Below are 20,929 nucleotides of genomic sequence, written 5' to 3' on the forward strand. Positions count from 1 at the left end.
ATCAACGAGGCTGAGTCGCGGATTGAAAAGCTCTGGTCATATCACTGAGAGAACAAAAAGCTCTTCAGGACAAGTTAACTGACCTGGAGTCCAGGCCGAGGAGAAACAACCTACGTATCTATGGAGTCACTGAAGGAGAGGAGGGAGAATCTGTGGCCAAGTTTGTGGAAGACCTGCTGAAAAGCAAACTGCACCTGCCAGCAGATTTTAATGTCCAAATTCAGAGAGCACACCGCTCATTTGCACAGAAGCCAGCGGACGGTGCCCAACCGAGACCCATCATTGTTAACTTTCTGGAATTTACTACCAAAGAGAGGGTCCTGAGAGAGCTATGGACAAAGAAAATAGAACTGGGGAAGAAAGTACCGTCATTCCATCACGATTACGCGACAGAGATGGTCCAAACAAAGGAGTACAACACTGCTAAAAGAATCCTGAAGGAGAAGGGCATCCGCTTCCAGACGCCATTCACCAAGATGAGGACCCACTGGGATACGGGAACTCGAACCTACAACAGCGCAGAGGAGGTAAAGGAGGAATTGGCGAGACGCGGCCTGGCGGAGAAGACGGCGGTGGCGACGGGTGCGGAGGGGCCTGCGGCACTCGGTGCCCCGCACTACGACGGAGTGGCAGTGCAAGGAGGGATCCTGGAGGGGCTACACATCAGCAGCGACACGAGCCAGAGAAAAGCTACAAGAGTTTCAAAGATTCTTTGATTAAATTCAGAGAATAGAGGGAAGAAAGCTGGTAGGGATGTTCTAGTATGACCGGTGTTTTTAGTTGACAAATTATTAAAATTGAATTCCCATGTTAATAGAAAAGAGACTGTGGGAAGTCCGGGTCGCTCCTTTTTTTCTAACGTTGGACTCATTTAGAACGACTAAAATACTCATTGCAGGTTCAAGTGTCATTTCTAAGTTAGGTTAGATTTTTGACTGCCTTCACGCGGGCCGGACAGAGACACGCCGTAGTTTGGCCATGCCTGATCTACAGGAAACACATCTCTCTCAGCAAGAGCTAAATCAACATGATTTAAAAGCTAAACTCGACACAACTAATGGCAACAGAAGTAAGACCCGCCTGTCGAAACTTGTCAACGTCTCTCTAGCCGAACTCGGGATGTTTGATGTTTGGAGGGACCTCCACCCGTTACAGAGGACTATTTTTTTTTTATTAACATTACAGACAGATACAGAATAGAGGAATGTAAAATAGGAACGACTGACTTGTACTGACACAGTATTAATTACCTTATTATTTGTCTAAATAAGAGGAAGAAAAACACACTTTGGAGATTAAATGTGGGTATGCTAAATAATCCAAAAACACTGGAGGAGGTTAAGAAAGAGATTAAATGCTCTATGGAGGAGAACATAGATAGTCCAGTAGACACTACCATACTGTGGGACACAATTAAAGCTGTGATGAGAGGGAGGTTAATAGCGAGGGCAGCCTATCAAAAAAAGACTAGATGTGGCGAGGGGGGGGGGTCTGGCGGAGGTGGAGACAATTCAGATGGTGGGTATAAAGGAAAATTGGGGGGCGGTTGCCTGACAATGCCACCTGGGGAGTTGCACCCCAGGAAATAAACTATAATAAAATTCCTCGGGCTACACAGGTTCGTTACGCTTTGAAATTTAAGAGGACGAGACGAACTTCCAATGAAACAGCTTTATTTGACAACAATTTAAAATAGACCAGGTTTAGCTGCCTGAGTGTCAAGGAAATAAGTACCATACCAAAAAGACTGTTCAACATAAGAAAATAAGGGGAACAGGGCCAAAGAAACTAAAGAAAACTCAAAAAAGGGAATAAACAAAGCTAAGGGAATCACTACAAACCAAAATTCACGCTACGCCAACTCCTGTCCTAAAGAAAAGAGAACAAAATTAACATACTAATACCTTGAGACACCCAGGCAAGCGTTAAACAGTTAGAACGAAAGGAAAACTTTTATTTATTCTTCGCACACACACACACACACACAAAACAAAACTGCCTGGGTGCAGTCGCTCCGAGTCGCTGCCTCCCCGCCGAGCGCCAGAGGAGGAGAGGGGGAGGGGGGCTTCAGCTTTAACAGCCAAGCGGTGAATGCACAACGATCACGCACACACAGCACCACCTCCCGATGAACGGGCACCCGCTAGGGTTCCTCCTCCAGCTGCGCTTATGGCCCAGCCCGCTCTGGGATTGCTAGCCGAAATGCTAAGAACTGCGAAGGACAGAGTTCTCAGCGTGGACACGCCAGAGGAGTGCTGACTCCAGCCTGCGCTTGTTTTTAAAAGAGCTGCTTTCACTCTGCACTCTGGCGCAGGTGTAATCAGTGCGTTTACATGCAGAGCTTAATCGGACTAAGCAATAATTTGGTTTTCTCGTCCAATCGGAGTTCTCACCTTGTCCCCCTATACATGCAGCTGAGAAATTTGAATTACTGACGGGAACGTGTCCTCCTCCCAACAGTAGGGGGTGGAGTGAGCCTTTTCAGCTGGTCAGCTGCTTTCGGTTGACATATTACATCATTATGATATAGAATGATAGTTCATAATGTACATGTTACTTACTTTGCAGATAAGCTGTACCCTATTTCAAGAAGGTTGTTTGCTGTTGGAGGGCTACAACAACACAATGTCTTCGATGCTACGCTTTGTGCCGTCGCCACGGACCCGAAACTCTCGTTCTTGTTGGATGCGGGTTCTGCGCAAATTGGTGGGAGAGTTTGTGTACAGGTTTTGCAAAGGAACGGTGTCTTCAGTTATACACACGCTCATTAAAGTGCCGACCGTGGAGGAAGCTTGTGCCGCTGCACGCCGTTTCCAGCAGAATAACAGCGAAATTATCAAAATAAAAACAAATCAGAAAAACATCTCTTTGCTGTGCTTTTATTTACAAAGTTAAAATTCTTCTAACTTACAAGAAATGTGAACGAAAAGGTAGAAATATAAATACGAAGGAATACGTATTTGTTCAGGGCAGCGCAAAGCCGGAGCCCTGCATTTGCTGCGCTACCCTTTTTAAAAAGGTCTCCGTTGTGTGTTATTTTAATATGTCCATCTCTTTTAGAAGAGAAAGCATCGCCCCGGTCTCATCCTCTCTCCAAATGTCAACATTCTTATTCGCGTTTGCTGGTTGTTTCGCGCCGTCTGTTTTGTTAGACGACGTAGTTGTGCAGTGGCGCGTGCACACTTACATTGTCCAGTTAATAGTCCGACTAAGGCGCATACATGGCCGAGAAATTAGAATTCCAATTGCATTATCTGGGTGTCTCAATTGGAGTTCTCAAACTCCGATCATAATCGGACGAAGGCAATAATTCAAATTTCTCTCGTACCATGTAAACGCACTGAGGGACGCAAAGATTGCACTCCGGCGCAGGTGTGATTGATGACGCGAAGGTGGGGGCAAACCCACCTGCCACATAGAGAAGAAGGTTACAAGAAGCTGGTAAACCAATGAACAACTCTGGAACAGCAACACAAAAGCAATGAGGACGATACAGTGTCACAACAAATAATCGGTGTCAGAAGGGAAATAGACGATGTCTTGAGGCTAGATGTTGAGAAAAAGCTGAAATTCATTAAACAGACCCACTATGAATCAGGCTGTAAATCAACCAAATATTAAGCAAGAGGAATAAAGGCCCAGCAAGCTTCTCATGCAATATGTAAAATTAGAGACCCATTAACGAACAGCTACTACTTGAACCTGAAGAAATAGAGAGGGTTTTTAAAGATTACTATGAAAATCTATATACCCAACCCACGGCTAAAGAAGATTGTGAGATGAAAGAATTCCTTGACTCATTGGACCTACCAGCCATTGGAGATGAGCAAAATAGAAAACTCATTTCCAGTATAACCAAAAAAGAAATAGATGCTGCCATTAGCAGGCTTAAAATCAACCAAAGCGCCAGGTAGTGATGGGTTTCCTAGTGAGTGGTATAAAACATTTGGAGAAGAATTAACCCCGATACTCCTAAATTCTTTTAATCTGACTCTGACAGAGGGCAAACGGCCTCCCTCATGGAAAGAGGCTGTCATTCCAGTTATTCCAAAAGAAGGGAAAAATAAGGAACTTTGTGAATCGTATAGGCCCATTTCAATCTTAAATGTTGACTAGAAGATCTTTACTTCAATCATCTCAAAAAGACTTGAAAGTTTTATGCCGGACTTGATAGATGAGGATCAGTCAGGTTTTATAACAGGTAGGCAGACTCAAGATAACATTAGACGGGACCGTCTAGGGCTGGACGATAATTCGATAACGATATATATCGATGGATAGACGTGTGCTGCGATAGGAAAAAAAGGGGTCGATAAAAAGTTTGATAGAAAAAGTTTCACTTCCTTTTTCATCATAGCCAATCATGTAGCTTAATATTACGGTCATTTCTTCCTCCAACCAATCGCAAACGCAGACCCAGCGGCTCCACGTTGTCGGAGGAATCCGCTGCCAGCGCCAGCACCAAGCAAGTAAAGCAGACCAAACTGGACTTCTTGCAGTAAATACGACAAAGCGTCCAAGCGCCATAAGGACATCACCCATGTAGTAACATGCTTCATAGCGAGGGATATGCTGCACATAACCACCGTTGAAAAGCTTGGCTTCAAACAGCTTCTCGCCACTCTTGACCAGCGATATGAAGTTCCAGACTGCAAGTATTTTTCAAACACAGCTCTTCCTCGTCTGTACAACGAGTGCAGGGAATCAGTGCAAAATGAGCTGTTAACCGCCACAACTTCAGACCTCTGGTCGAGTTGCACGTTCGAGCCCTATCTCAGCCTATTTTTTTTAAATAAATAAATAAATAAATAAATAAATAAATAATAATAATAATAATAATAATAATAATAATAATAATAATAATAATAATAATAATAAAAACAAACAAACAATTCAGTTGTGTTTAAAAAAGGTGGTTGAATAAAAGTTTGAATTTGAATTCAGTGCTCGTGTGTTCTTTATTAAAAGTCTGTCATGAAGTAATAGTATAAAACATCCAGCACTGCAATTAAAATATGTTTTACATTTTTTTGATAATTATCGATATCGATCAATATGACTTTTTTTTTATATCGATATGCTTTTTTTCTATATCGTCCAGCCCTAGGACTGTCCTATACATAATAGATCAGCTCCAAAAGTTGTTACTGGTGAGCCTTGACTGTGTGAATTGGAGATTTCTGTATCAAGTTCTTGGGAAACTAGGGTTCCAAGAAAAGTTAATACAGTGTATTCAAGGTCTCTACCAAGAACCTACGGCAAGGGGGAGGGTCTGGCGGAGGTGGAGACAATTCTGATGGTGGGTAGAAAGGAAAATGGGGGGGGGGGTTGCCTGACAACGCCACCTGGGGAGTTGCACCCTAGGAAATAAACTATAATAAAATTCCTCGGGCTACACAGGTTCGTTACGCTTTGAAATTTAAGGGGACGAGATGGACTTCCAATCAGTCAGCTTTTTTAACAGGTAGGCAGACTCAAGAAGACATTAGACGGGTCCTATACATAATAGATCAGATCCAAAAGCAGGGCCTGCGAGCTATTACTGGTGAGCCTTGGCTGTGTGAATTGGAGATTTCTGTATCAAGTTCTTGGGAAACTGGGGTTCCAAGAAAAGTTAATACAGTGTATTCAAGGTCTCAACCAAGAACCTACGGCAAGGATAAAGATTAATGGTACTCGTCAAGGATGTTGCCTTAGCGCTACATTGTTTGCTATGTTCATTGAGCGGCTGGCACAAATGATCAGACAAAGTAACAATCTAAAAGGAATACATATAGGAGAGCAGGGACATCTAACAGGGCTTTTTGCTGATGATATTATTTTGGTTCTCCAAGACCCGGACAGAACATTACCTCATTTGATGTTGATAATAGAAACCTATGGTAAATACACAGGCAACAAGTTACATGTGTACATGCTGCCCTCAATATCAGGCACGATGGAAATAGATAGAGGCCGGCAGAGAAACGACTCTCACACTGGCATTAATAGGAGACATAAGAACTAAATCAGCTCAACAAAGCCAAAATGAAATTATTAAGCACACACCGACTATCTGGAGTAAGATGGTAAAAGAAAACCATATGGAGGGAAACTACTAATGTGGCCTTCTCTTGATCCCAGATTTGGGAAGATTTCTTTCGATACATGCAATTAAGAGATTACTATGATAAAAGAATCAAACCAACATCATCTGGAGAGGGCAATATAGTGATAGATATTCTGATCGAAGCCTGTAAAAAGATGAAGAGAAAAATAATTTCTAAAATCTACCAGGGCCTTCAGAAACAGAACAGCAACAAACGCAGGATACATCAAAGCCAAATGGCAGAAAGAACTAAGCATGGAAATATCAGAGGAAGGTTGGCGTTCCATGTGGGATGCACAGCATTCATCCACAAGTTCAAAGAAGTGGTGAACAATTGGTTGGAAAAATTTGATCTGTTTCTTCATATAAAAAGTAAGGGTGTCAACGTCGCTTTATCGCCGACAAGTTTTTTTCATCGCGCGATTAACGCACACGGTGCTCTTTGAACCTTTGGCCGCTCCGTAGATTGTGGAAACGGGAAATGAATTGACTCACAGCACACAGTCACACGCTTGCAGCCGGCTTGTAAACACAACAAAAAAAAAGAAAAAGACACTGAGCGTAGATGAGCACTAGGAAGGACTAACATGGATAAGGCGTCAATTGTAAATGGAAAGTTCCACTTCAAAACCCTGCCAGATGGCAGTCTTGACAGGACAAAAGTGATATGCATTTACTGTAAAGCTGTATTTAGTTTCCACCGGAGTAGGAGCAGTCTTACGTTTCACTTGTCTGCGAAGCATACAGCTGACGTGGAGAGCCCTCCGCCCCCTTCTGAGGTAAAGCAAACCACGTTGGATGGTGTGGCACGGAGACCGCTGGCCGCGTCCACCACACGCCAACTTTCAACAGCGGGGGCTAAATGGGTGTGGCTACGGCTTGCAGGCCAATTAATGTGGTGGAGGACGAGGGTCTGCGCGATATCATATATATTATACTGACTATGGATGAATATGACACTGACTGGATGATTATGGCACTGACTGTGGATTACTATGGATGCTAAACAGCTGTTATAGGCTATACTGCCTAACTGCACTATATCATTTGAGTCCTGTACTGTATTGCACTGCCCCCTGTTTAATGCACACTTTATTTATTGTTTTGATTTAATTTAATTGATTTTGTGCATCACAGTTTGATGCAATGCATAAGTGTCATCCTTTTGTCTTAATGGCTGCTGAAAAAAGGGGATGAATAGTTCAAGTTGGAGTTGAAAAGTAAAATATAGAAATTTTGGTAGTACTAGTAATCATTACTATGTAATGTTACAGTTATGCCCATCTGTTATCTTTGTTGGGCTTGAGTTTATGATTTTTTTTTTTTACCCTGTGCATCTTTTGTTTTGTTAGTCGTACTTGTCATTGCTCCAACACGAATAAACATGCTGCATCCCACTAGATGGCGCATTTGCCTTATTTACAAGCACCATGGTCATCAGAGCTGATCTCTGCCACTCTCAGCAGCGTGAGTCTAAGGTCTACTAAGATTCCACAATCTATTACACCTCGTGAGTAAAACAGGCTACAGGTAAAATTAAACATCTTCAGTTGAGCAACTCAGGCAAGTTAAACTGATTTAAAAACAAACAAACACTATAATACTAGGAAAAGAATCCGCTATATGTCAATAAATACAACAGATTGAGTATTCATAAAAACAATGCTTACTTTAAATAAGAAAATCCAACAAACCAACAAGTGCAACACTAAAAAGCAAACCAACAATCAAAATAATGCTTAATTGCCTTAGTTTTGTCCCACACTTATCAGCTTAGCTACTAAGAATAACACACATTATTCACCTGGACAGAAGGAGGTTCTGAGGAACGTGTTGGTCCTGGAGCTTCCTGGTCAGGATGTTCGGGAGATCCCTCTGGCTCAATGTTTGGAGCGCCAACATATTTTAGAATTGCTCCTGCAGAGACAAAGCTCATTAGATCATCAAGCAAAACAGATCAGAAGCGCATTTTCCTATTTTATTATTACAGTGATGTTGCAGTAATATAGGAAAATTAAAAATTCATTTGTTTTTAAATTAAACATTATGGTTGCAGTGTCCCTTTAAAGCTTTTACCCAATTACAAAACTGTCATTTTTAAGAGTTTTTGGCATTACTTTACACACTGTACTAGTTAAAGTAATAAAACTAAGATAAATGACCCACTGCCACAACAGTCTAAAATAGTCAACACCATGCCAAATAAAGTATTTCCATAAAATATTTCTTTGAATTATAAAACAGTAGCACATTTCTAATGAAGGGCCTACAAAATACAAACTCAGTAAATTCATCCTAAGTTAAGGCTAAAATAACATTAAGAGTCAAACGTATGAGAGACAACTTCCACTGAACCATAAATAACAGGGGACTGACACAACAACAACTACTACAACATGCCCTCCCTCCCTCCCTCCCTGTTAGAATGTGAATAAACGGGTGTGGAGTCAATCAGTCATTCCCATGGCAGGATAGGCCAACTTGGCATGACATGGTCAACTTTCATAAAACAAACAAAAACGCTGATTCATGACGAACAAATATTAGCCAGCCAGCTAACATTTATCCGACGCAAGCTAGCTAGCTGGCTAGCAGGACAAATAAACAAACTTGGGGGGGCGCGACAACAGCGTTTCCCCTCCACCTCTCCAGCCCACATCACAAACAAATAACTTACCTTTCCCCTTTGCAAGTTTTTCTTGATCAGTTTACTTTTCCTTCCGTTTTTCCGCACCGCTGGGATAACTCCTTTTTGATGCCATTATGGTGTCTGTTTGTTTTTAATCCTCTCGCTAACGGGAACGAATGGTAGCTGTCAATCATTCACGTCATACCTGTGCGTCGCCAGGCCCGCTACGTCACAACCTGCGTGACAGTGCGGCAAGCCCCCAGAGTCCAAGATGGCGTCCCATTCCTTTCAATGAAGTTGCTCACCCAGCGCATGGCTCCCAAAAACTTTTTGACTTCCGCATTGATGGGATAATAGAGCATGCGCAGTTGTGTCAGTGTGGAGACCGTCACTGACAGACGTGCGCGCTCACGAACCATACAAAATTCAACATGTGCACATTTACGGAACAACTGACGATTGTTGTTTGGAAATTTTAGAAATTATGATGATGATGATGATGATGATGATGATTATTATTATTATTATTATTATTATTATTATTATTATTATTATTATTATTATTATTATTATATTAATAAAATAGTATTATTATAATAATATACTATTATTTGTGTATTAAACAAGTGAGCAATGTGCCACTGAATAATAAATTATAATTCTTTGAAGCAACTCTCTTTGGAAAGCAGACAAAGTAATGAAATGATTGGTCTATTTATTTCATCAGAACTAAAAAAAAATTAAAAATAAAAACTCAACGATCTTGAAAGTTCCTCCCTGAAAGTTCCTCCCTTTCTCTTGCACCTGTCGATGTGTGTAGCTAACACAAATTTGCAAATATTTTGTCGTCCTCATGGAATTAAACAGCACACCATGTTAATTTATCAGTGAGTGCTCTCTCTTTTCATGCAATTCATCACGCTTAACATGTAATGCTGAATCATGAAAGCTATGGAGCAAAAAATAATAATTACATAAACCACGAGTGAAATAAAATGTGTCATTCATTCAATAAAGATTTCATTCATTCATCTTCTATACCCGCTTATTCCTATTCAGGGTCACGGGGGTCTGCTGGAGTCTATCCCAGCTGTCTTAGGGCGAAGGCAGGGTGACACCCTGGACAAGTCGCCAGTTCATCGCAGGGCCACATAGAGACAAACAACCATTCACACTCACATGCACACCTACGGACAATTTAGAACGTTCAATTGACCTCACGTGCATGTTTTTGGAGTGTGGGAGGAAGCCGGAGAACCCGGACAGAACCCACGTAGACACAGGGAAAACATGCAAACTCCACACAGAAAGGTCCCAGGTCCAGGCCCCAGAATCGAACCCACGACCTTCTTGCTGTGAGGCGGCAGCGCTAACCACTGCACCACCGACTATTTTATTGCTTCGTTGAAAATGCCATTTTATTTCATTTAACAAAGCATATCATTATTTCATCATGCATTTAATTGTTTTGTGGTCCTGTGTTTTAGTGCTTCATAATTGTATTCTGTTGTCAAATTTGCCCATCAAAGTCAGATTAGTAATCCTGTACATCAGTTTAAGGAAAACCAATTCTAGGTAATGGATTGCAGATCTTGTAGTGACCTGTTACAATGGAAAGAAATGTATACATAATAAGTACGTCTGTGTGCCCGATATTTTAGCTAACACTAAACTTTCTGCACAACTGTCTGCATTGTGCTTTTTCTTTGGCCACAGAGAACAGAAACGTCTGTAGTTCTTTGTTCACCCATGGTACAGTTTCATAAGCTTTTCAGTTTTTAATACGTGTTCATGTAAAAATCCACACGCGAGGCATTTAAAAATGGCGGTTTTGGTCTTTCGTGAAAGACTGCCTTTGGCCAATCAGTGTCCTGAACGTTGCTACGTCACCCTTATGGTCTCAGCTCTGCTCGCTTCGAAGCCCAACGAGGCAGGTACCAAAATCCTAACCCCTGGGAACGTGACAATTGTTTTTTTCAATTGAAGTTTTCGTTATTTTGTTCGTTTTCGTTAACTATTATAACCGTGGTCAGGACCTCCAGTCAGAAGATCCACTAGAGGACATTTAGAGCAAACGGTCAGACAACAGCAGCTTCACCACATCAGCTGAAAAATGGAGTTTGGATGCTTTCAGCTTCAAGTCGTGGACAGAAAATGATGCTCACACTGTCACACTGATGTTTTCTTCTCCAACCTTCTCTCAGCTCCAGAGGTTGGTGGTCTGCAGGAGCTTCTACAGCAGCAGAAGATCAGTCTGGAGAGGAAATGTGAACGTGTGACTGAAGGTGAAGAAGCAGGAAGTCAAACTCTCCTCAACAGCATCTACACTGAGCTCTACATCACTGAGGGACTGAGTGAGGAGGTCAACAGAGAGCATGAGGTCAAACAGCTGGAGACCAAGAAGACCAAGAAGACCAAGGAGACCAAGGAGATCCTCCACGACCGTCCAATCAGGTGCAGCCAGATCTTTGAAGCCTCACCTGAGCAGCAGGGACTCAGGGAGTCAGAGTAGTGCTGACCAGGTCTCTGGGCTGGACTGGGAAGCCTTGGGGTCCCACTGGAGGAGCTGGAGGAGGTGACTGGGTCCAGGGAAGTCTGGGGGTCTCTGCTGAGGCTGCTGCTCCGGATACGGCAGTAGAAGATGGATGGATGGATGGATGGATGGATGGATGGATGCCAGGTGATAGAACATTTCATAAAAACAGACTGTGCATTATAACTTCTATTACACTCTAAAAAACTCACTCCAATATAACTGCACTCGTCCTTCTCTCACATTACATTGGATCACAATGACCAAACAACACAACAAAGACAATGATCCAACTGTACTGCCACGTCCAGACTCAGTGTAGGTCTGTAGGCCTCTTGGACCTTCATGTGAACCACTGCGTGTTGACTGGAGGTGAAACATGACTGACTGCTGTCCTCCTACCTGGACAATGCAATCTCACTTTCATTCTGCTGCAGATGGCCATTTTCATTTTACACCGTCCAAATTTACAGCTCAGGGCGCTGGGACGAATTCCAAATTGTGTGCAGATACAGGCCTACACTTCAAATAATTATGAGAAAAATCCAACGTAAAGAGAGCACTTCCATTAGGAAATAGTCAACATGAAATTTCGTCTTCTACTGACACCTGCTGGTCAAATTGAATAGTTGCAAATATTGTGAACAAGTTGTCATCTAATTCTAATCCTAAACAATATGGCCATTCCAAGTCAAGTATTAAGACAATTAATCAGGTTTGTACTGCTTGATTGAACACATTCATCCCGTTCCAGTGCACTAAAACCCACTTCCCTTCAGGACCGTGTCAGCGAAGCCAAAACTTCCTTGAGTGACGCTGTTTCCCAGCATGCAATGCAAGCTAGTGATTCACAATACCATTCCATCACAAACATGGATGTAAAAAATAAAAAGGGACGAAAAATGAAACACCAACCATTGCAATACAAGCAGAACTGGGCCGAAGTTTTATATTATGTACACCATAATACAGCCTTCTGGTGGACAAGCCATACTATTTAATCCGTGTCTTCCTATGGCACTTCCATGGGTAGAAGCTCATCGTAGAGGTCACGTGCTGGGTGCTCGTCACCCCACCAACCACCTCGGGGAAGGTCTAACAGGAGAAGCTTGCTGGCGGAAATGATGCACTACAAGTGGATGTGACGCTAATGAGTGCGATGGATGAGGTAGAGCAATGCTCCAGAACCCGATTCAGACTACTCTCCCTCCACTTTTTTTGTTTTGTATGAGCGTTTAAAAAAAAACAACATAATGATAATCGAATAAGCTTTAGTTTATTAATCAGAATTAAAACAAGTAGATTTTGCCCTTACAAGGTTGTAGATTTGTTATAGATGAGTTCCTTTGTTGTAGTTTGGCGCTTGAAAAACTATATATGGGATGTACCATGACCTGAGGGATTTCCTCATCCCATCCCAGCTTGGTTCTGATGCTGAATGTGAATGTATCTTGCTGTACATCCCACTGAGCTCCAAGGGCCCTCTCCATAGGGAGCTGGTTTCTGTCAAGGTTAAGTGTTTTTACCTCTTTAGCTCTCTGCTCTTCAGGAATGGCGGCCAGCACCGAGCGATGATTGCTCACCCACTTATTGAGCTTAAATCCACCTCTACCGCACAGGTCTGTTAGCTGCTGGTACAGATGTATTGCTTGTTCCGCCGTGCTGACGGCCTTTAGACAATCATCCACGTAGAAATTTTGACCAACAGTGTTTATAACCTCGGCTGGGAAGTCATGCTGATTGTCGTCAGCTGCTTTCAGCAGGGCGAATGAAGCACAGCTTGGGGATGACACTGCCCCAAAGATGTGGACCAGCATCCTGTGCTCTTGTAGGTCCTTTGTAATGTCCCCATCTGGCCACCAGAGGAAGCGTAAGAAGTTTACATCCTGGTTGGAAACTCTTACTTGATGAAACGTTCCCTCAATGTCAGTCATGAATGCTACAGGGCCTTGGCGAAAACGAAGCAGCACACCAAGCAGTGTACTTTTCAAATTGGTACCCTGCAGGAGCTCTTTATTTAATGATGTTCACTCACTTTCAATCTCACAGCCACTAAAAAACCTGATTGTGATTGAGAGGTCCTCAGCAGCCAATCACTGTTGGGAGTCCAGCCTTCAAACACTCCTCCTGAATCCACAGTCACATCTGTGAGCATCTGGAACTTTGGCCCTGATCCTCCACACCACACAACTTGGGATGACAGCGCCACCTACCTGTATCCTTTCAGCAGCCAGTCCCATGTTCTGACCCGTTTCCACTGTGGCCCGTTGTGTCATCTGGACTGGAGTCTGGATCATCAGTGTCCAGGTTCATGGAATCTGTCAGAGTGCCGCCGTCCTGTGATGTAATGATAGAGAATCACTCTATTTATACTAATGTGCAGAACCACTAGAGTGTCATTTCTTCACTGCTGTCAGCAACAAGCATTTGGTGTCACACTGGTGTACAACACTTATGGGCTAATTAATAAGAAATGACACATTTATGAATCACCCGCAATGCCCAGATTGTTGCTGCTTATCTGCTGATATGAGCCGTCAACTGTTGCAATATAGAACCACGGGAAGGAAATTACAATTAGTGTAGAGTGTATTATAATTTAAAAGTTTACTTATGGTAGTTCTTTCAAGAATTTAGCAGGGATGGAACAGGCTAACGTGACGACGTCACCTGTAACACGGTAGGAGCTCAACCTGCTGTCACGGCGAAAACTCCGTGTTACGTCCCGTCGAGGGGGACCGAGACGCAACGTGTGGGACACCTTCCCCCACTCCCAAGCCTCATTCATTTTTCACTGCAGTTGGCAGTTTCAACAAAAAACATTTTATTAATCAGTAAATTAAATAAACAAAACAACTTAACCGGTGGGCAGCAAAGGCTTCAGGGTGGGCCCAGGCCAAAATAATAAACCAAACTCCAACTAGCTCACCTAAAGAACTAACTAAAGAAAGAAAGAGAAGCCAAATACAGAAAGGCTAACCTCCCTACATACTTAATAAACAGGAGAAAAGAGGGGACAAAGAAAATGGCAGCCCACCCCTACGGCTGCGTGCTCTAACACCATTTCAGAAGTGACTAACTGCAGAGTTGGGAGCGGAGGAGGGATGACCGTCAGGCTGGCTCGACTGCTCCTCCTTCTCAGCCGTGGCGCGTCCAATCAGCAGCCGACATCCAGGACCACACCTGCAAGGCGTCATCCACTCACACACACACACACACACACACACACACACACACAAAGATAGAGGCACCTAGACCCACCTGTGGGTCATAACACCCCCTCCCTTAAGAACTAAACCCTATTAACATACCTACAAACAAAACTAAACAAGAAAAACCTCAGTTCGCCCGAAATAAGAATTCCGCAGCTAGTCCACATGATAATGCATCTGCCAACACATTATCAACCCCCCTTCCTGTGGCAAATCTGGAGATTGAAGTCTTGCAGGAGCAGAGACCACCACATCTACGAGGGCATTATGGTCTGTAAAAACCTGACCCCAAATGAACATCAAGATGGGCATTGTCAGAAGGAGAGCCAAAGCTTCTTTCTTAACTTCCCAGAATTGACTCTGTGTGCGTGCTGCTTAGTTGTGGCATGTCCCTCTACTTCTATGTCATGGTGCAAAACTGACGTACGGTGGGGGTGGTCAGAAAACAATAGTGGGTGGCTCTCAATTAATTTAACAATATCATGACGGGCTGATGCAGGCAAATGGGACAAAAACGAGCTTAAGTTATTCATAATTTCAGAGTTTCCCAGGCGCGCCGAAGGAACACCGATTTTTTTTTTTTTTTTTTTTTTTCAATGAGCCCTCCCTCCACCAATGGGCAATGTGCACTGATTGATTAACATGGGCGCTGAATGGAAGCGCTCGGCGCTTCGCTTCGCAGCGCTTCACTTCGCGGTGCTTCGCTTTGCGGTGCTTCCACGTGAACGGGAAACGGGAACGGGGTAACGGCAACAATACCAACACTCGGTCGCCTGTCTCAAAAACTCGAGCCACAGCTTTCTTGTCAAACTGCTGCTTCATTTTAGACTGGCTGGCGACAAGAGTTTTGTGAGCAGTTTCACAAGCACGATGCAAGCATTCACGAAAAAAAATGACGTAATCTAACACATTATTCTCGACTCATTTAACATCGGAAAGCCACTTACCCCTTAACAGACGCGAGGGTCCTCTCACCGAACACTAAATCAGCTGGGCTGAACCCGAGGGACTCCCACACATACAATCAACGACTGAAGATACACTTTATGCTGCGGAACCATCACTGTGCTCACTGTCCCCCCCCCACACACACTAAAATATACGAATTGCAGTAGGTTGGTTTTGATGCTCTTGGTTGTCTGTTAGTTTTTTGAGAGTTAGTAGTAGATAGATCCCGAGATAGTAAGTTTGATAGATGGATAGAAATAGATAAGTTAGTTAAAGTTACACACACACACACGCATATATATATATATATATGTATATATATATATATATATATATATATATATATATATATTAACCTCTTTCAGGGAACTCCAAAACATACATGGTCAAAATCCATATTATTATGATGTTGTTTTTTTTAAATGCTCATACAAAACAAAAAAAAAAAGTGTGACATTCACTTGTAGTGCATTATTTTTGCCAGCAAGCTTCTCTTGTTATGACTGACCACATTGACCTATATTTTCCATATACTCACCTGAATCAGATAACCTGCAAGGGCAACTATCTTGTCTCAAACCTTCCCCGAGGTGATCGCTGGAGTGACGTGCAACCAGCACGTGACCTCTACGATGAGCTTCCACCCACGGAAGTCCCATGGGAGGACACGGCTTAAATAGTATGGCTTGTCCACCAGAAGGCTGTATTATGGTGTACATAATATAAAACTTAAATAACACTTCGGCCCAGTTCTGCTTGTATTGCAATGGTTGGTGTTTCTGAAGTTTCATTTTTCGTCCCTTTTTATTTTTTACATCCTTGTTTGTGATGAAATAGTATTGTGAATCGTTAGCTCGCATTGCATGCTGGGAAACAGCGTCACTCAAGGAAGTTTTGGCTTCGCTGACACGGTCCTGAAGGGAAGTGGGTTTTAGTGCACTGGAACGGGATGAATGTGTTCAATCAAGCAGTGCAAACCTGATTAATTGTCTTAATACTTCACTTCGAATGGCCATATTGTTTAGGATTAGAATTAGATGACAACTTGTTCACAATATTTGCAACTATTCAATTTGACCAGCAGGTGTCAGTAGAAGACGAAATTTCATGTTGACTATTTCCTAATGGAAGTGCTCTCTTTACGTTGGATTTTTCTCATAATTATTTGAAGTGTAGGCCTGTAGTTGATGAGGAATCACGGTGTGCTAACGCTACTCAAACAGCTTCGATGAAAAAAGGAGTGTGATTTGGGTCTGTGGTACATTATGACAATCTTGGACTTGCAAGACTGAGGCGACGGTTCAATTCCCATCAATGTGTATTATATATGTGTTATTTAGCTCATCTATTCTACATTTTAAATAGATCACATTTGACATCTGACCCACTGAACACTTACTATTGAACATATTTTTAAACTATGGGCTATTTAGTCTTGTTTTAGGATATAATATAATTCATTGCACAAACTGTCAGGCTAAGTATAGAGCTATAGTCTACTACAATCAGTCGTGCCAAAAAAGAGACATTGTCTTTATTTTTCATTTTTATTTTATTGTGTCAGCATTGAACCATACAAGCATGTAGTGTTGTCCAACAAGAATGCATGGCGAATCAAATCCCAAACAACCTATGAAACAATGAACATGTTTCCATTGCACTACATTTAATTGAGCACCAGATGACCTCCTCGAGCACTGTGTCATTGAAGCCTCGAGTAATGAACCATTTTTTGAAACAAGTGTCGAAGCTTCAACAAAGCCTCGATCGGCCATCACTACCTACGGCTGCGTGCTCTAACACCATTTCAGAAGTGACTAACTGCAGAGTTGGGAGCGGAGGAGGGACGACCGTCAGGCCGGCTCGACTGCTCCTCCTTGTCAGCCGTGGCGCGTCCAATCAGCAGCCAACATCCAGGACCGCACCTGCAAGGCGTCATCCACTCTCTCTCTCACACACAGACACAAAGATAGAGGCACCTAGACCCACCCGTGGGTCATAACACTCCGTGTGGATCTTTTCACTCTGGCATTGAAAGGGGGTGCTAGCGCTAGCCGTTTGCTAAGCTATGTACAGACAGCACCATCGCTTGCCGAACCACATAGTCACACCGTTTATACACAACAACTCATCATCAATATCTCTAAAGTAGAAGTCAAGAACTTTTTTCAAAAACGATAACTAACTCAAACTGTTTTGTGTGTTTATAAAAACAAACTAAAACAAACTTAAATTGAAGTCATATTTCACTTCGTTTACGTCTGTCAAATGAATATTTGCACAGGAAAATCTTTTAGTTTTAAGCAGCAGCACCTAAATGCACCTCGCTTTCTGTGACGTCACCCCTCTTTCACAGCAGTATGTTGACGAGCGACTCGCGGCGGGAAAGTCCGATATGCCACTTTTTCCCCAATACGACGAAGAGAGTGACAAAAGCCAATGTCTTGTGGTGGAAAGACACAAAATATGTGGCTTGCTTCTAAAAAGGGAAAACCCCGACAAACCTCCATTTAAGAAGCTCGCACAAAGCAGTAGTGAACATTTTTATTGAGACTGGGAAGTAGACACGACAGTTTGACTCAGTTGACTCAAATATCCTGTGGCGATGAGAGTGGTTATGGCTATCTGATAAAGCAAGATTTAATATTGGGAATTTAACAAAATGAAAAGGAACCGACAACGCCACCCTGGGAATTTCACCCAGGGAGTTCTACTAAACACAAAAGTAATAATTAGGCACACAGGTAAGTTCTACGAGGAAGGAGTAGGAGACGTGGTTCAGAATGTTTAAAATATCAAACCAACTTTTATTCAACATTTAAAAATAAAAGGAACAAACAGACCAACACTTAAAACGGAGCTACTGAGCTCCTTATTCTTGGTGTAGAAACTGAGGCTTACCGATGAGGGGGCCAAACGGGGGAGGAACCAAAGAAAACAAGGAACACCCCACTCACACGTGACACACCTGCAAAGAAAGTGAAGTGCAAAAAAAGAAGAAGAAAACAACCACAATCCCGGGTCACAGCACTCGAAGTGGCCCACCACCCGGGACACCGCCACCACCAGCAGCTCTCAGCGACTACAAAAGAAAAGATAAACAGTTGGTTACTAAAAGTTCCCTAAAATCTGTCACATGTACTGAAATAGCAAGAAAAACAAACAAACAATGCAATTACACACACACACACACACACACACACACACACACACACACACACACACACACACACACACACACACCACTGTAGCTGGACCGGCGACTTGATAGTGTAACGTCTGCTGTCTGAGGGTCAGCAGTGGCGACGTAAGCAAACGAGGAAAAACAACAAGTAAAACCAAGGCGGGACGGAAGCAACATGCACCGTCGACCGTCTGTACGGGGCGACTAGCACAATCAAGTGAGGGCGAAGCAGCAGTGTTCCTGCACTTATCTTATAGGACCGAGTTTTGGGCCACAGGTCTTGATCACCAAGCGTCCTCCAGGTGAGGAGAACAACGAGGAGGCTCTGCGCAGCTTTGTGCTAGCAGGCGGCTGTAGTGTGCCGGTGAGGTGTTCAGGAAGCACTGTAAAAAGAACGGACAGGTGAGGTAACACGTACCTATGCTAATAAGCCATAATAATTTAAATGCTAAAATATCCGCACCTGATCCTCTTAAAACTCGGGCACACAAAACGGATGTTCAGTGTCCCATTGACCACAATGGACCACTAAACGAAGCTTTTAAGAAAAATGCGAAATGAAGCCACTGAGAGCTAAAACAACATGCAAACAATGCCACAGTGCAGCTTTTCTCAAACGGGTCAATTTTGAAATCATTTTAATCAACTCTGTCTTCATTGATCAGAAGGTCTTTGCAGATTTGGAATTAAAAAAATTTTAACTGCAGGAATCATAAAATCGTCTCATCAGTGACGTTTATAGAGCCATTAAAAAATGTAATATGTGCTGAACAGACGAACGGCGGTGGAAGAGGCCTGTGTGACCAGCAGGGGGCAGCAGAGGACCGACAGCCGCAAGTTCCTCCTCAGAGAGGCCTGAGAAGGTTCTGCACCTTCAGCTCCTCCAGGAGGTCCTCAGCAAAGTGTCAGAGTTTGTTGGTTTTTTACCTCGGTCGGCAGAGTCACAGTATGAAGCTTGCAGCCAGGGGGCGCTGCAGCTCACTCAACACCTACAAGGTTTGAAAAGGAAATTGAGTGGAATTCATCTGGAATGAAAAGAAAAGCACAACTACAGCAGAAAAACTGAACACAAAGACGCACAAAGTTTGAACTACACACTGATTTTCTCCGGACGGGGGCCCCACAGGGCAAGCGAGACCGGACTCATCCCCATGACAGGACCCAGCCCCTTCACCCACCAGGAGGATCGGTACCCAAAGCAGGCCCGGGCACCCAGAGGCCCCCCCCACTACGGACCCAGTATGGCGCATCGACCACCCACCACTGTCAGACCCCCGTGTCTCGGGTCGTCGCCGCCCAGCCGCCCCCGAGCGGCGCAGGGGGACCACCCGGGCAGCGGCCCGGTCCCAGGATTGGAGGAAGGGGGACTCCGCGAGGTCCCCATAGGCCCAGCCGGTCTCGCACCCCAGGGGCACCGGACCGCACAGGGCCCATCCAGGGTGGGAAAGATGCCGGATCCCGCCCCCGCTAGCAGGCCGACCCCACTGTGTGTAGGGGTGTCAGTGTGTGTATATGTGCACTCGCTGGTGTGTTGAACTATGGTGCGTTTAAAATGGAAGGGTGGTAAGGCCCTGGGGCAACCACACTGCTGCTGAGCAGGGCGGTGGCCGCAGTGCACGAACCACCCCCCCAAGCCCTAAGTGTCTATAATGCTATTAAGATTGGAGAGGGTCTTAAGGCCAGAAGGCCGGGCAGCGACCACCCAAGACACAAATCCGCCGAAACAGAAGAAAATAAATAAATTAATTAAAAATTTAGGGAAAAAAAAACAAAACAAAAAAAACACCTATTATGTGACCAGGGGGGACTCCCGGGCAGGGCGCCCCCTCAGCGACATCGGGGCCGGGGACACCACAGGGATCCAGGAGCCAAAGGGGGCCCACCCCCCACCGCACCCGGGCACACAGGAGCGGTAGCCGGCGAACGCGCAGCCCCACCCCAGGCATGCGACCCCACCGCGTACGATCCAGCGCCAGTCCCCAGACACAGGGACGGACCAGCCCTCCCACCAACAAGGGGGCCCCCAGACCAGAGCCAGGGACCCCCCCCGGAGCACCACCCCCGGAGCACCACCCACCAACCACCAGGCCCAGCCCCCCGCGTGGTAGACATCCCCCGCCGGGGCACCCAATCCCCGACCCCCCACCAACCCGCAAAGCAGCCGAACCCCCCACGCCCAAACCCCCCCCCCCCCAGACCGCACCCGGCCCGCGGCAGCACGACCACCGCTGCCCACATCAACCAGCAGCCTCAGCTATTGATTGATTACTAGTTAGTTATAGGATGAAGCAGACATTCCTACCAAGGAGGTGTGGTCTAACAATAAGTTCCTATA

This window comes from Nelusetta ayraudi, unplaced genomic scaffold (assembly GCF_046127955.1).
Source record: "Nelusetta ayraudi isolate G7.1 ecotype Tasmania unplaced genomic scaffold, CSIRO-AGI_Nayr_v1 ptg000053l, whole genome shotgun sequence".
NCBI classification, from domain to species: domain Eukaryota; kingdom Metazoa; phylum Chordata; class Actinopteri; order Tetraodontiformes; family Monacanthidae; genus Nelusetta; species Nelusetta ayraudi.